Source organism: Mauremys reevesii, linkage group 1 (assembly GCF_016161935.1).
Source record: "Mauremys reevesii isolate NIE-2019 linkage group 1, ASM1616193v1, whole genome shotgun sequence".
Taxonomy (NCBI): Eukaryota; Metazoa; Chordata; order Testudines; family Geoemydidae; genus Mauremys; species Mauremys reevesii.
The window spans coordinates 60,491,704-60,509,886 of record NC_052623.1 but is presented as its reverse complement, the minus strand read 5'-3'; the positions used below and the strand labels follow the sequence as shown (position 1 = coordinate 60,509,886).

Sequence of the window (18,183 nt, the reverse complement as noted above, 5' to 3'; positions counted from 1 at the left end):
GCCTGGCTGCCAATTTCGCACAGCCAGACAACAGGGCAATTAGAAGAGCGCAGCAGGGTGCACTGTGCATCAGAGAAACTTTGAAAGCCAGTTTAATGACTGGCCAGGGTACAGTGTGACAGCTGTTTTTTCTCTTGAAAGTTACCCGCTGTGTGTGTGTGTGAGAGAGAGAGAGAGAAAGGAAATCAAGTCAAAATTGTTTAAAAACTGTTCTTTATTATTTGATGCACTACGCATTGAGAGAAATTAGAAGGTAGACTGGCGGGGCAGGGGCTGGGTTAGGGGGGTGGAGGAGGAGGGGGGAAGGACAAGTCCAGAAACCAAATAAAAAGTTTGCATGTGCCAGCTTTCTGGTGCTTGGGAGATCCTCTGGGGTTGAGTGTGTGGGTACCTGTAGCCTCCCCCACCTTGTATTCTTGGACGTCTTGGTGAGGAGGCTATGGAACTTGGGGAGGAGGGAGTTTGATTATACAGGGGCTGCAGCAGAAGTCTGTGGTCTTGCTGCCTTTCCCGCATTAGATCCACCATGCAGCGGAGCATGTCAGTTTGCTCCCCCATGAGCTTGACCACAGTGTCCTGCCTGCTCTCATCGCTCGCCTCCCTCCTCTCTTCGTGTTCCTGTAATGCTTTATGGGACTCTGCAATTGTTTGCCTCCATGCATTCAGTTGGAGGCTATCAGTGCGGGAGGACTGCATGAGCTCAGTGAACATGTCGTCTTGAGTTTGTTTTTTCCGCCTTCTAATCTGGATCAGCCTCTGGGATTGGTATGAGTAAGCCATCACACATGGCTGGGCAACTGAATTCATCTTCCGCGTGCTCCTAGGGGCATACGGGGTTCTGCTGCTTCTACATTCATTTCAGTGCTTTCAAACTGCTGGGCCCCCTTTCCCACAGCAAGCAATGCCTGGTGAGTTTGCCATATAAAAGGAGGGGCTGCGGGTTCTCTGGGATGATCACTGTACACAACAACCCAACCACCCTTCCTCCCCCCCGGCCATGGCTCCAATCAGGCTCAGAGCAGTGATGAGCCATTTACTCTACTCTAAACGCGAACAACCCAGCACGGCTGGGTTCCCCCCCCCGGCCCCCACCGTGTGGCTCCGATCAGGCTCTCACTCACCAGAAGTACCTTCTCCAGGGTCATGGAACAGGAGCCCGCCTTGGGAGTGAGGGGAGGCTATTGGATCCAGTGTTCAGATTAGTTCCTGGCTAGGGGGGAAAACGGATTCCCCACTTGCCGCCTGTGCGCTGTCATCCTCCTCTTCCAATGTCTCTTCTTCCTCACGCCGTGCAACTCCCTCCTTGCAGGTGTCCACGGACAGTGGTGCGGTAATGGTGGCATCACCCCTCCCCATATTTGCATGGAGCTTACAGTAAAAGCGGAATGTATGGGACTGTGACCCAAAGCGCCCATTTGCCTCCCTGGCTTTTTGGTACGCTCCTTGATTTTTATACAACACTGTTGTGAGCATAGGTATTTGTGGTTTTTTTTTTTTTTTTTTTTTTTTTTTGAACATAGTTCTGCCATAACAGACTCCTCTCCCCAGCATGCGATGAGATCCAGTACCTCCTGTTCGGACCATGCTGGGGCTTGTCCACAAATCCGGGACTGCATGATCTCCTGTGATGGTGGACTCTGCATGGTCGCCTGTGATGGTGGACTGTGGTGATGGTCCCCTGTGCTGCTGGTGACCAAACAGGAAATGAAATTCAAAAGTTCCTGGGGCTCTTCCTGCCCACCTGGCTAGTGCATTGGAGTTGAGAGTGTTGACCAGAGCGGTCACAAAGGAGCATCCTGGGATAGCTCCCAGAGGCCAATAACATTGAGTTCCGTCCACAATATCTTTAACTCGGGATTGCGATCTTGATTTAAGCGCTACTCCACTTGCTGAGGTGGAGTACAGAAATCGAATTAGAGCCCTTTAAATTGAAAAAAACCATTTGGTCATGTGGATGGAATCATTTTTTTTTTTAAATAACTCGAATTCCGAAATAACAGGCTAGTGTAGACCAGGCCTAAATCTTGAGTAAGTTTTGAAAACTTTAAATTTTAAATGTTCAACCATTGGCAAGTGCACGAAGGAGCTGTGCCTAAAATATTTAGGCCCAACTTAACATTTTACAAACATTTTTAAAAAATCACTTTATTTCCCTTTAAATCTGTGCAGAGAAAAATGTTTCCTGTTTAAGGTATAGGTTGTGCCTCATAAACCTTGAGTTCAACTTGAAGCCTGTTCATCTAGAGGTTTCAGTGTTCCTCACTTAACATTCTAAGGGCTATTATCTTCCCATGTTAATCTTTCTCCTAAATATCTGTGATCCTGGTCTCGTGCTGGAGACGTGGGTGACTAGAGTTCTGAGTCATGAATCAGTTCAAGGATATAACATGTTCTTTAAAAAAGTATGTTGGGTATTAATTACATTCATCTATGTATTTTAATTGCACTGTTGAGGTTTAGTGCATCCACAGACTACGTTTAGTTTTCCCAAAGGGCCAACACCTGCAAAGGCATTTTTAAAATGGAGGTGAGCGGAGTGAACAGTGAAATCTTTACTCCATCTTGTGTCTGTCACTAATGCAAACAGTGGTATTTCTCACCTGCTGTTAAGATAAGTGATAGCCAATCTGCAGAGAGACTTTTTTTGTGCCCACTGTCTTGTTTCCTCGTTGCTGTCAGCTTCTGTAGAAATCCCAGTTTTCTGTTACTATGGAAGACAGTAGTTGGTACCATTGGGCAGGAATTAGTCTTGTATCACCCCTTGCATCAATATTGGGGTAGAAGTCCTCTGTCCATTCTGTTTGAGAGTCTCTGCAAATGGGGGAAAAAGATTCCCACTTCATTATACCCTGTTGGATCTGCTCTTGTGTCCAGTAAGCCTATGTAACGTCTGATCTTCCCTGTCCCTGTTTGGGGGGGGGGGGGAGAATCCATTAGATCGGTGGCTCCCTCTTAGACCAATAGAGATGGCTTGAAAAAGACATTCTGCAAAGCAGCCACCTGGTGCTGTTAATTTGCCGGGCTTTGTCTTTGCATTTTCTTTGCATCATCATCTGGAGCAGCATTAAGGTGGTGTGTTCAGGGTGGTTCTGCCCAGACAGGCTTTTTGAAGGTAAGATGTAAATAAAGCTTAAGAAAAGCATCCTCCTAACCATTAAGATTTTATCATGTTTAAATGCCGAAAAATCTCATTTCTTCCAGAAGATTGAAATGCTTGAGAGCTGAACAGGCAAGCGTTCAGGGAAAAACAACACTTGTTGGGATTTTTTGAATATCAGTAACTATAACAAATATAGCTATCTCAATCTTTATAAATGTAGTGATCCCATTACAAAATTGTATCCTTTATTAATGTTTATCTCTGACATAATGCCAGTCATAACTGAGAATCTGCTACTGTGTATTGCAAGAATAGAGAGCATTTTAAATTGGTGGTTGTTAGACAATGCCAATTTTCAACGTTCTGATACGATTTAGACATCTGTCACACTAACTCTTAGATATCGCTCTTGTATTTTATGCAAGCTCAAGTGTATTAGATAAAATTATTTTAATAACTATGAACTTACATTGATACAGCACTTTTTTAATTCCAAAGAATTCCAGTGCTCTCCAGAAATTTAACAGGTGACTATGCAAAGGCTGCAGAGGCATCACTTTATCCACCACTGAAGTGCAGCTGTCTCTGGAATGAAATGCAGCAATTATTTGCTCTTGAGTTAACAACTTAAACAAAGTGACAATTTAAGATAGGAAGTGAAGTTCACTAGGGCCAATTAAAGCTAGGAGTGGGAAGGACTAATGCAATGTCCACCTATGACAGTGTTTTTAAGATTGAATGTCAGGTGACTGAGGTATTTCAGATCCTCTGAAATAAGTACATTGCTGAAACAAAGGATTCATTTAGAAAGCTTTTGCTATAGAGCTTCCTAAGTTACTGATGAGAAGAATAGGCATTTTGAAACGGATTATCTTGTCTCAATATTACTACCTGGGGGAAGGGAGCATTAAACAAAAACTGGAATTTTGGCGGTGAATTCCAGGGTAGCTAGCTTGTGAAGGACAACAAGTGAGATGCAGAGCAGTTCTGACAAGCTGGAAATGTATATGCACTTGCTGGCAGCCAGCCTATACTGGGAACAACTTAACAGTAAGAAACGGGATCATTGTACACTGTTCTGTATTAACAAGGCATGTGATTGCAAACATCAAGCATTTTCATGATTTTAATAATTTGGAATTGAGCCAGCAGAGACAGTGGGGTGGGGAGGGGAAAGTGTGTATGAAAATGACTGCTCTTGTTCAGTGTTCCCTCTAATTTTTTACATCCATGTGTGGAATGAATTTTGTTATGTGCTCCAATATGGAGCTAGGCTGTTCTCAGTGGTGGCAGATGACAGAACAAGGAGCAATGGTCTCACGTTGCAGTGGGGGAGGTCTAGGTTGGATATTAGGAAACACTATTGCACTGGAATGGGTTACCTAGAGAGGTGGTGGAATCTCCATCCTTAGAGTTTTAAGGCCCGACTTGACTGGCTGGGATGGTTTAGTTGGTGTTGGTCCTGCTTTGAGCAGGGGATTGGACTAGATCAGTGGTTCCCAAACTGGGGTTCATGAACCCTTGGGGGTTCGCAAAGTATATCGGGGTTCTCAGGAAAAAATTCTGTAATGGCGGATGGAGCTGTCCCTAGGCGTCCAGCAGCCCGAGCCCAGTGACCATGACTTCCTGGCAGAACAAGCTTAAGCTTTGTTGTAGTCATGCATTGTTTTCCTGGACTGCTCAAGACTCAAATGCTTGTGGGAGGAACTCTTTATTTGAATTGGCTTCTTAAATACCTTTGTGCTGTTTCACGTCTGGTACTCCTTGATGAAACATGTAGGAGGCTTAATCGAAGTGATATGAGCGACAAAAGTGAAATCTTGGAAGTGTTGCCATTTTCATAATGTAATACAATTAATAATGTAATGATTAATGATAAGTAGTGTGTAATAATTTGGGTTTTTTTAATGACATGTTTATTTCCAAGATCACTGCTCCTATAATTAACACTCAGGTAAAGGAGAAAATCCCTGGAAATATTCATTTTTAGGAGGGGGTTTGCGAGATTTGATATTTTTGTGAAAGGGGTTTGCGGGTTGTTAGTTGGGGAACCAATGGACTAGATGACCTCCTGAGGTCTCTTCCAACCCTAATATTCTATGATGTGTGACGCATCACCTCCATATTGGTGGATATAACAAAAGTCATGTTGTGGAGGTCAGGCCAAGGGGTTTGTGTGTGTGCGGGGGCGGGGGGGCTCAGGGCTGGGACAGAGGGTTAGGGTATGGGGGGATGAGGGCTCTGGCTGGCGGTGCAGGCTCTGGGGTGGGGCCAGGAGGTTTGGGGTACAGGCTGCCCCGGGGATGTGGTGGGGAGAGAGGACTTCCCCCCGCACCCCCCCAGACCTCTCTTGCCACAGCAGCTCAGGGCTGGGAGAGGGAGGCACCTCTCCCTGGCCACAGCAGCTCCTGCGGGGCTGGGCCGGGCCGAGGGAGGGGCTCCTCTCCCCTGCCGTGGCAAGTCCAGGGCAGGTCCATGCTTTGGCCAGCGGGAAGGGGCGCCTCTTCCCGCCCGAGCTCCTGTGTGGGGTTTAATAGGCAGCTATGTGGCCACACAGCTTAGAGGGAACTTAGCTCTTGTCCATTTATGGCCATTTTTGTATTTTCTTGAAATGTGAAGATGAATGGAATGTCAGTGATCCTGTGTAAGGTATTATGCATAAAATTTTCAAGTGGCTAAGTGGCATTGAAAGTCAATGAGAATTAGGCTCCTAATTTGTTTAAGCATTTCTGAATATTTTATCCTCAGTTTCTGCCTGATTGCAAGTGTCTTGAACATGCATATAAAAATCCTCGGTTTGTTTATTATGCTACATGAATGAATAATGCTTTGAGTTTCACGGTTAAAACATTTCCAAGTTGTAACTTGAAAAAACTTTTTCACCCCTCCCTAACTTGGCTCAAGTTTGATCCTGTACAGATAAGTGAATCAGGGCTGGAGTATTGCCATGATGATACCAAGCATTGAAACTTTAGGTTTTGCACAGGCATTACATAGAGAGAACACTCTCATTGGCTCCCTATAACTGCAATAACTTGTAGCAAAAATACAGTAGAAGTCTAAGTTATGAACTGAAAAAGCAAAATGCATAGTAAAATTACTTTTTTCTTATAAAAATGCACTAATGTAGATCTTGGTGTGCACTGCAGAGTGCATTTTGATATTCCTTGGCTATGTATTCAGTTTCTTATTTATTGCTCAAACTTATTTTACATTGATGGAGAATACGAGAGCCCTCACATGGCAAAAATGCCAGCAAATTCTTGTGTATTTTAGCCAAAGTTTATGTAGCTTAATGGATTCAGTATATGCACGGATACTGGAAAAGCTTTCCTAAGCTAGATACAGAGGTAACTGTAACTTCTTGTACTTGCATATGCCTAATGTAGGAAATATCTTGAATATTGAAAATATGGAGGCTAGCTAACTGCAGATATTTAGAGAGAGAAAAGGTAGGTGAGGTAATATCTTTTACTGGAATAATTTCTCTTGGTGAGGCAAGCTTACACACACCACTCTTCTTCAGGTCTGGGAAAGGAACTCTCAGCAGTGAAATGCAAGGTGGAACAGATTTAGAGAGTAAGTAGCTAGAACACATTGTAAGGGACCATTCAAGGCAGAGTGGCCCATTAACACCTCTGCTGTCATAGGATGAAAAGAGCGAGTTAATGGGTTCCAGATTGTTGTAATAAATCATAAATCCAGTGTCTCTGTTCAGTCCATAATTTTTGGTGTCTGTGCAAATATTTACTCAGTTATTAAGACAACTTGGAATCTTTTTTTCTCTATCACCATCATTATACTTCATGAATCAAAGGCATAGAGTTCAGATTCTGGAAAGGATGTCAGTTTTTAATAAAATTACCTGCAAGCACAGTGTAAGTCTCCAGACAAGTTTCTGTATACTCATTTTCAGTACTGTGGGACTAGAAGGAGTTACTGGAGGAGCAAGGAGGGTGGATCCGTTCATTCCTTTGTCTCAAATGTTGATGTAACTACAGGTACTACCAGGGGCGGCTCTAGAAATCGGGCTGCCCCAAGCAGCGCGGAGCGCTGCGCCGCCCTTCCCCGGTCCCGCGGCGGGTCCCCTCTTCCCGCGGCTCCGGTTGAGCTCCTGCCGGCATGCCTGCGGCAGGTCCACTGGAGCCCGGGTCGAGCGGTCCTGCCGCCGGCATGCCGGCGGGAGCTCAACCGGAGCCGCGGGAAGACGGGACCCGCCGCAGTCATGCCTGCGGCAGGTCCGCTCGTCCCGGGCTCCGGTGGACCTGCCACAGGCATGACGGCGGGAGCTCAACCGGAGCCAAATGCCGCCCCCCCGGGAAACGGCCGCCCCAAGCGCCTGCTTGGCGCGCTGGTGCCTAGAGCCGCCCCTGGGTACTACTGTCTAAACCTAGTGCTATATTATAATGCACTTGAAGAGGTCATTGAGACTGAGTATTGCATTACCCGCTAAACAACAGCAGTAACAAAGAAACCTGAATTTTTGTATACCATTCATGCTTCATGGCCTCTTCCCAGGATCCACTAAGATGCCCTTCCTACTCTTTTTCTTCTCTCTTCTATTCTTTCCCCTCATTCTTTACAGGGTGGATTTGATTTAAATCACTAGTCAGGAAGACTCAATTTAATCATGGATTTCTACATAAAAGTGCATTCTTGTTGGTTGTTAAAACCTTAATACATATTCTTCACAACTCAGAGATGTAGGTTTCATTTTTAGAAGGTACACAACTATACATTTTTAAAGTGATTTATTTTGAAAACTTTTCAGATTAGTTTTGCAGCTATATCAGAAAATGAATGATTGTTTGGTTATTTCATTTACCAAAGGTAATTGAAGCAGATGGTTCACCTCCCAATGACTTCATAAATATCTCCAATTCAATAGGTTAATCATTAATATTTGGAGGATTTTCTTGCCATGCTGTATTAGGAGGAGAACATCACCAGACAGACATTTAAATTGTTTTATTTAAATAAAACAACAATGTTATTTATTCAACAGCAAACATAATATTTTAACAAAACAAGCATATGAATTTTTGAATTAAACATTCAAGTTTTTTAAAATCAGGTTTGTTTTTGTTAAAATTGTTTTAACTAAAATAGTTAAATGAAATATTTAAAAAAAAAACCCACAAAAATTAAATCTACTATGCCAGGTCTACATGAGAAACATAAAATATTGGCTTCTGCAGCTAACTCAGTCGTCTTCACCTTCATTTTCCTGTTTTTCTTTTCCAGATTATGAACAAATTTTCCTGCTTTTTCAGACCCCAAACAATTTCTCAATTTGGAATGAATTAGTCCAAAGGAAGAAAATATTCTTTCTACACTGGCAGAAGATGCTACTGCTGTTAAAAGTGAGATTATCACTTCAATAGTCTCTGAATCCAAGTGCTTAAGTGACTTCCACCAGTTCACTGGTGTGACTTTCTTTAAAACATCAGCAAACATATATTTCTTGAATGGTTCTTATTGCCAAACTGGGTCTTTCTTATGGCCTGCTGCCATTATAGGTTTTCTCTTCTAGCGAGAGAATGGCATGATAGATCTCAAATCAAGAAGGCTACACTCAGAAAGACCTCAAGACTTCTGGAATATGCTGTTCAAACAGTTTCACTTTTGTTTCTACTGCCTGTCGTCCCCCTGTCTCTCTCTTCTCCCCCACCCTCCCATTTTATCTCCAGACTTCTCCTTTTCCAGATCTATTCCACCTCCAACAATCTTTTCTAGTCATTGAACTTTTCAAAACTTTGCACTTCTAGAGAGAGGTAAGGGATTGTCTCTGTGTACACAAATTTGCAGAGGGATAATAGGGTTGAGGTCTGTTATTTCTCACCTCTATATATTTATTTATTTAAAACATTTTTGCTGTTAAGAAGTATATTATCTCTGGAGACACGAATCCACTGTTTGAGAACTGCAAAACTAAGCATCTCTGATGTCAAATATCAGAGGGGTAGCCGTGTTAGTCTGGATCTGTAAAAGCAGCAAAGAGTCCTGTGGCACCTTATAGGTTTTTTAGATAGGTTTTTTCATCAAAAAGCATTTTATCACAATCTGGGTTTTATTTATTTTTTAAAATCATTGATTTTTATCTACCCTGATTCTTTATCATCTGTAGCTTCACTTTTTAAAATTCATTCTCCTTTCCCACCTTACTGTTCCTCCATTGTCTGTTTCCTCTCCTGATCCATGCAGAAGATTAGCAATTTGAAATTCATACACACTGTCTGATCTCTTTCCTTCTTCTGGCCTAATATCTTCATGATCTCTCACAGCAGACATATATACTTACCAACACAGACAGTGCTACTACATACAGATCTCCAGCGGTGAATTAATACGAGACAATGATGAAGAATGAAGGCGGCTTAGAATGGAAAGTCTTTGGAACAGGATGTAAAGAACCCTGTGCATCTGTGGTATTATACCTAAATCATCAAAATCTACTGGTATCTGACAAATGTTGCCATCAAGAAACTTAAAAAAACAACTGCCTGCTTATCCTATTTCCTAGCAGTTTTTTCATTTAAGAATTCCTTCCGCTATCCATTCATAGTCCTAATCAGTTGCTAATGAATTGGTCTTTTTTTTTTTCCTACTAAAACTTTAGTAAAAGAATACTGTTATTGTGAATAATGAAGACATGCTGGTTGTGGGTATTTGTGTATGCAGTTTAGGCAAATGAGCAGGCTGGAAGGATCAGAGTGGTAGATGTCATCAAACAAAACCAATATCATCTTTCCCGCAGACTCAGATAGTGGGGAATGGAGTGAAGGAGGTTGCTCTTTTGTTGCCTCATCACTTTGAAGTGATCTTTCTGAAACTGTCAATTCCTGATGGGTGAGGAAAGGGGCCTGAAGTGGGTCAGAGCAATCCAGTTAATTGGGGATACTCACGATTACTGAAAATGCAAACTGCTGCCAGGAAAAAAGTGGACTTTTATTGTATGATCGCTACTAGCAAACCCCACTCTGAAAATAAAGGTTTGGGTGGTTTTTTTTAGTTTTCTTCAGCCTGAATTTTATATTTTAGGTAAGTGATTAGACCTAATAGTATGGGGGTGGGAGGGAGGAGGAAGTAGTCAAATAAGGATTGTTGGTAATTGAGTGCTGAAGCCAAAGCCTGGGAAGAGAAGTAACCTGACTGAGGTATGTTAAGAACAGGAGAGGAATGCTGCTCCTAGCAGCTCCCTCCATCACTGCTTCTATGGTTACCAAGAGACTTGCAGATGGTGGATTCTGCTGTGGGGGCCACTGTGGTGAAGCTTTCTATGTTAATAACTCATAGCTAAGAGATAAGAACTATTAGTCAACCAATTGGGATGGAGATTCCCGGTGTTCAGTGATTTCTAATTAAAATCTTTGACCTCTGTGACAGTTATAACCCCATATACCAGGGGTTCTCAACCTTTTTCCTTTTCTGAGGCCCACTCCAACATGCTATTAAAAACTCCACAGCCCACCTGTGCCACAACTGCTTTTCTGCATATAAAAGCTAGGTCTGGCATTAGGGGGAAGCAAGCAGCCCCTTGCCCCCTCCCCCCCCAAAATAAAAAGTGCTTGTGGCGCAACAAAACTAATTGGGGAAATATGAGGGCCTGGTCTACATTTTAAAAACTAAATCAGCACTAAGCAACATAGCTAGGTTATGAAAAATTTCACACCCTGAGCACAGTAGTTAGGTTGACCTAATCCCTGATGTAAACACAGCTAGGTCGATGGAAGAATTTTTTTGTCGACCTAGTCACCTCTCAGAAAGGTGGATTAACTACATCGATGGAAAAAGCATCTAAAAGCATCTACACTACAGTTCTACAGTGGCACATTCAGTCTTTTTCAGGGCTTGGCTACACTTACAAATTTGCAGCGCTGCAGCAGGGTGTGAAAACACACCCTCTGCAGCGCTGCAAATTGCGGCGCTACAAAGCGCCAGTGTAGTCAAAGCCCCAGCGCTGGGAGCCGCGCTCCCAGCGCTGTCCGTTATTCCCCAGAGGGAGGTGGAGTATGGACAGCGCTGGGAGAGTTTTCTCCCAGCGCTGGCGCTTTGACTACACTTAGCGCTTCAAAGCGCTGCCGCGGCAGCGCTTTGAAGTTTAAGTGTAGCCATAGCCTTAGTCTTTCTTTCAGGTGTTGCATAAATTAAGGATGCATTTTCCTTTCCTTGGGTATGCCTTTAAGGAGACATTTGTGGAATGGTTGGGTCAGTATATTCCCAGGCACCTCAGCTGGCTCACATTTATATTCTACAAAATGGATCATGAGGGTTCCTGTGTAAAGTCTGAAATAAGCCATTTGTTCCCTTTAGCATTTAGGATCATAACTCTTCTTCTGTGTCTTTTTTTCATTGTCAAGTGTAACTCCTGCTACCTTTAATAACAAATTTGCCTCACTGATTCAGTTTGCTTTAATGAGTACTGAGCTGAATTTTTTATAACTGTCTGTCAAGTGCATATGCCCATCAACAGATTTCACATTCACTTGTACAGCTAGACATAATTCACTCATTTAGTAGCTATTAGAGCTGGAAGAGACTTATTGGATTCTAGTCTTTCTCCCTGGAGCTCTTCAGTAAATGTTTTTATGCCTCAAACTCTAGAACAGAAGAATGTAAAAATGCAAATAATGCTGCAGTGTATGAAGTCATATTAAAATAAACTGATGATTCTAGTCTGTGGGGAAGCAAATCTCTTGGCCCCGCGTAATTGGACCTGTTACAGCCTTTTCCATAGTGGCTTAACTGTCACTAATGACAGAGTGGTCTGTGTCCCCCCTGCCCCCCCACTCACTCCTCCCCCCCAGCCCCTACCCCACAAAAAAAAAATGTGTAAGAAGCAACCCTGTAATTCTGGCTCAACTGCCACAAGCCATGCAGACTTCAGTTCAGTACTTCCCAAAGAATTAATTCAAGAGACAACTGAAACATAAAGAACTTGCCTTATTCCCTCATTACCAGCCTCCCTTCCCCCATTTCATCTCATGCCATTCCCCAGCAGATGCTGTGAGTCGATTTCACGCACAAGGAATTACTACTCCAGAAGGTGGTTCCTAACTGCACTATACCTTGAATTAGCATTTAAAATCTGATGCCAGCCGGGGTCAGCATTTCAATTACAATATGCCTCTAGTATCTGCTGCCATCCTCTGGTTTCAACAGGCTGTGAAGTAGCTAGAAGTCTGTTTTTTTTTGTTTTGTTTTCCCCTCTCATTCAATCACCACCCACAAGAAGTATAGGAAAGTCGTGAAGTAAGGTTGCAAGCACTCTGTCAAGTAATACAGCCATATACTTATACTTTGCAGAATGAATCACTCCCACTTTTCACAATCCGTTGTAAAGAGAAGGTCTCAACTCTGACAAAGATCGTCCAAGTAGCTCCTTGGGTAACCCTGTGTTCTCAGTTTTTATAATGAAATGACAGAAGTCATCCTTTTTTATAGCAGTTTGGAGACATTAAGATCTCATGTAGGGAAAATTGCATCTTTCTTATGAAATAAGAGGTGTAACAGCATCCTGACTACAAGTTAGATTGTTTGTATATTTACATTCAGCCTTTGGTGCATCTCAAAGAATTGTATAGTGGATAATGTGCTCTGCATCTTTACTAATGCACTGATATAACAATTCAAGCCAATTGTGTAGCACAAGGCATAAAATAGAATTAATCAAATGCTAGCTTCCTATACAAATTCTGCCAGGCATTTATTGTAATGCACTTATTGATCAGCTTTAAATATGCTTTTCAGATATTGGTTCAGAGGGTCTAAGTTAACCTATTTTGTGTCCTGAACTATCTGGTCCACCATTTAACCAAGCTGGATTGTGGTCTCTTGGGATACTGATACCATCTTGCTCCAAACAAGTAAAAACTATTTTTGTTAGGCTAAAATGTGTCAAGCAAAACCAGGAAAATTAATTATTTTTAAAGTGTCTCAACTTGAATTTCTGGTTTTGGTAGATATGTCTGGAATATGAAAATGCACAATAAATAGCTATAGCCTGGTTAAACAACAACAAAGATTTGTTTGGATAACTGTCTGCAAGATGGTAAACATGCATAGGAGACCTGTTTAAGATGTTCTAAGAGGATATTACTAAGATTGTTTGCGCTCCACTTACTAAATGTATGCAAGTAGATCATACTTATAGGATGGTGGGCTATATCCTGGGAAGCAGTGACTCTGAAAAAGATTTAAGGTTTGTGGTGGATAATCAGCTGACCAATATGTGACACTGATTAGTGGGATGCTGTGGCCAAAAGGGCAAATGCGATCCTTTGGATGCATAAGCAGGGGAGTGTCTAGTAGGAGTAGAGAGGTTACTTTACCTCTGTGTTTGACACTGGTTCAATTGCTGCCGGAATACCATGTCCAGTTCTGCTGTCCACAATTCAAGGAGAAGCTGATGAATTGGAGAAGGTTCAAAGAAAAGCCACAAGAATGACTAAAGGATTAGAAAACATGCTTTATTTTGATAGATTGAGCTCTGAATCTATTTAGCTTAACAAAGAGAGGTTTAAGGGATGACCTCTGTACCCCTGTAAGTATTCCTTACCAGTAAATACCTATATAGGGAACAAATATTTAATAGGTTCTTCAATCTAGCCAAGAAAGGTATATAACATGATCTAGTAGATGGAAGTTGAAGCTAGACAAATTCAAAATGGAAATAAGATGAGAGTAATCCCAGTGGATTCTCCATCACTAACCATTTATAAATCTAGATTTAAGGAATTTGAAGGAACTCAGATATGAAATTGCAGAACTACTAGATGTGGTATGTAACCTATTGCCTAAATCTGTCTCTGTACTAGATGACAGGAAGATAGCTAATGTGATGCTGATTTTTTTTTTTTTAAATAAAAAGAACAGTACAATTTGCCGATCCTAGCAATTACAGGCTGGTAAGCCTAACTTCACTATCGGGCAAATTGATTGAAACTATAGTAAAGAATAAAATTATCAGACATATAGATGAACACAATATGTTGGGAAAGAGTCAACAGAATTTTTGTAGAGGGAAATCATGCCTCACCAACATAATATAATTCTCTGAGGGAGTCAACAGATATGTGGACAGGTGTTATCCAGTTTATAGAAAGCCTTTGACAAGTTCCCACACCAAAGGCTCTTATCCCAGGACTGCTAAAGTTTGCTTAAGAAGGAAGGTCCTCTCATGGATCAATAACTGGTTTAAAGACCAGAAACAAAGGCTAGGAATAAATGGACAGTTTTTTCACAATGGAGAGAGGTAAATGGTAGGGTCCCACAAGGATCTGTACTGGGACCAGTACTGTTCAACATTCATAAATTATCTAGAAAAAAGTGATGAACAGTGAGGTGGCAAAGTTTGCAGATGATACGAAATTACTCAAGATGGTTGAGTCCAAAGCTCACTATGAAGAGTTACAAAGGGATCTCTCAAAAGTGAATGGGGCAAAAAAGTGGCAGATGAAAAGTTGTTAGCACTTAATGACTCCAAGACCTTTCTTGTGGATAGTTCTCTGCTGCTGCACACTGCGCAGATATTTTCAGTCAAAAAAAGCTAACAATAGGAATTATCAGGAAAAGGATACATAAGACAAAATATCATATTGCCGCTATATAAATCCATGGTACGCCTACATCTTGAATACTGCATGCAGATGTGGTCGCCCCATCTCAAAAAAATCTATTAGAATTGGAAAAGGTTCAGAAAAAGGCAACAAAAATTATTAGGGGTATGGAACAGCTGCCATACGAGGCAAGATTAATAAGACTGGGATTTTTCAGCCTGGAAAAAAGATGACTAAGGGGGGATGTGACAGAGGTCTAAAACCATGAGTGGTGTGCAGAAAGTAAATAAGGAAGTGTTATTTACCCCTTCACAACACAAGAACCATGGGTCATCCAATGAAATTAGTAGGCAGCAGGTTTAAAACAAACGGAAGTATTTCTTCACCCAATGCACGGTCAAGCTGGGGATCTCATTGCCCGTGGCCAAAGGCCAAAAGTATAACTGAGTTCAAAAAAGAATTTAGATAAGTTCATGGAGGATAGAACCATCAATGACTATTAGCCAAAATGGTCAGGGACACGACCCCTTGTTCAGGGTGCTTCTAAATCTCTGCCAGAAGTTAAGAACATAAGAACGGCCATACTGGGTCAGACCAAAGGTCCATCTAGCCCAGTATCCTGTCTTCTGACAGTGGCCAATGCCAGGTGCTACAGACGGAATGAACAGAACAGGTAATCATCAAGTGATCCATTCCTTGTCGCCCATTCCCAGCTTCTGGCAAACAGAGATTAGGGACGCTGTCTCTACCCCTTCTGGCTAATAGCCATTGATGGACCTATCCTCTACGAGAGTGGTCCCCAAACTTGTTCCGTCACTCGTGCAGGGAAAGGCCCAGACTGCCAGGGGCTGTTTGTTTACCTGCCACCTCCTCAGGATCGCAGCTCCCAGTGGCCGCAGTTCGCTGCTCCAGGCCAGTGGGAGCTGCTGGAAGCGGCATGGGCTGAGGGACATACTGGCCGCTGCTTCCAGCAGCTCCCATTGGCCTGGAGCAGCGAACCGCCGCCACTGGGAGCAATGATCAGCCGAACCTGTGGACATGGCAGGTAAACAAACCGGCCCACCAGGGGCTTTCCCTGCACGAGTGGCAGAACAAGTTTGGGAACCACTGCTCTATGAATTTATCTAGTTTTTTTTGAACCCTGTTAGTCTTGGCCTTCACAGCATCCTCTAGCAAGGAGTTCTACAGGTTGACTCTGTATTATGTGGAAAAAAATACTTCCCTTTGTTTAAACCTACTGCTTATTAATTTCATTTGGTGACCCATGGTTCTTGTGTTATGAGATGGAGTAAATAACATTTCCTTATTTACTTTCTCCACACCAGTCATGATTTTATAGATTTCTTATCATATCCCCCTTTAGTTATTTCTTTTCCAAGCTAAAAAGTCCCAGTCTTATTAATCTCACTTTATGTGAAAGCCGTTCCATACCCCTAATCATTTTATCTGCCCTTTTCTGAACCTTTTCCCATTCTAATATCTTTTTTGAGATGGGGCGACCACATCTGTATGCAGTATTCAAGATGTGGGCATACCATGGATTTATATAGAGGCAATATGATATTTTCTGTCTTATCTGGCCTAGATGGAGTATTTGGTCTGATCCGGTATGGCCATTCTTATGTTCTAGATTTTTTTTTCTGAAAGATACCTAGGATTTATTTTTAGGGATAATTTTTAGGGCTGTTACACAGCCGCTCAGACTAGATTATCACAGTGGTCTCTTCTGGCCTTGAAATCTATGAAAAATGAAAGTAGAATTAAACTTTTCTGCTTAGTATCATGATTGATTTTATTGGTCTTTCCATACCTTTATAATTTCCATGTAATATTAAACATGCAAGTACATCCTGTACTGACAATCAAGTGGTGATGTGTACATTGCACCATAAGTTGGTTCTCACCAAAGTCCTGAGGAAACTGCTCCTTGTGGACTGAGAGAGATACTTTCCTAGCCTTCCCCAGTGAACTGAAACAGTGCAGATCTTGGAGAACCGAGTACAAAGGAGTGGGAGACTGTTCATTCACTTCCCCTAGAAAAAAACTCAAAACAGCATCGTGAGCAAATGAGACAGAAATACAATACTAAGAGATGCTTTAATAAGGTATAAGGGATTCACCAGGACCTTGAAGCCTTGTCTAATCACAAAGAATCTCTTACACACAACATAACAAGTAGAAAAAACGGGGGCTGAGCTAGTTATTGCTACAGAGTTTGTTGATTTGATAAGGGGGTAACATCCTCTCTTGGCTGGCTTTCCCTCAAAGTACAATCTGTTACCTGAAGTCCATCACAGTTTTATCATAGTATACCGCCACCTGGTTAATGTACTTAAAGTAACTCCCCCACTTCAGTATGTGAGGGGAGACTTTTATTTTGTATTTCTCTACAATTGCATATTAAACTTGATTTTTCTGATTTACCATGTGTGGGGAAAGTTTGATTTGTAGTCCAGGTTTTATTATAATCCCTGTGCATGATCACTTATGTTGCTCTTCTATTTCTGTTGTGGTTGGTTGTTTTTTTTCTGGACACCTGCACTCCACCTCCAGTACATGAATTGTGGGGTTTCCATTGTGTCCATAATTAGTGAAACTTCTGCTCTCCTCTCCCACTATTAAATTCTGGGCCCTTCTCCTGCTCCAAACTTGTAGATAAGATAATGTAAATTAATCAAATCCAGAGATGATTGAGGAGCTGTAGAAGGACTTAATCAATCGAGGCTAATGGACAACATCCTGGCAGATTAAACTCAATGTTGATAAATAAAATAATGCACATTGGAAGGAAAAAATTAATTTGCTCAAATACCTTACAGGGTTCTAAATTAACTTCTATCAACTCAGGAAAAGGAACTGTGGTCTGGTCAGTGTGGAGCTGTAGTCACAATAAGCAAATAATCTTAAAATGCTTAAGGAATAGAGTGGAGAATAAAACAGACCTAATGAAATTGCAAAAAGAAGTGTTTGCCCTCACCTGGCATACTGTGTCCAGTACAGATCATGCCATTTCAGAAAAGGATATTGAAGAATTAGAGGGCTATCAGAGGCATGTAATGAGAATCACTAGTGACATGGGAAAGACTTTTATGAAGAGAGATTGGAAAGATTGGGATTGCTTACATCAGAGGAGATAAGGGAAGTGATTAAAAATATACCAAAATAGTGGAGCTGTCTGGAGAAGGTAGCTAGGGAGCTTCTATTCTCCCTGTGTCATAACAAGAACAATTAAAAGATGGCTAACAGCAAACTGATAAAAGGAAGGCTTTTTCACACAGTATTGTGGCACTCATTGCTATGGGATGTTTAGGAAAAGAATGTAGCTATATTCAAAGAGGGATTAGCCACTCAAATGGATAATAAGAAAATCCAGAGTCGTAGTAAATAGAGAGTTTTGGATGGGATAGAAAAACTCACTTTAGGTTTTAAGCCAATCTCTATTGGAATAGGAGGAGATGGGGGGGGGGGGGCAGGAGGGGCAGATTATTCCTCACATGCCTGCTGATGACAGGGTAGTGGACTAGA

General features: G+C 42.0%; 1 protein-coding gene across 1 annotated transcript in view; it reads left to right on the top strand.

Annotated features, from left to right (window-relative positions):
* WDFY2 (WD repeat and FYVE domain containing 2) overlaps positions 1 to 18,183 on the top strand; it is a 121,406-nt gene that overhangs the window by 18,476 nt on the left and 84,747 nt on the right. The window lies entirely within an intron of this gene.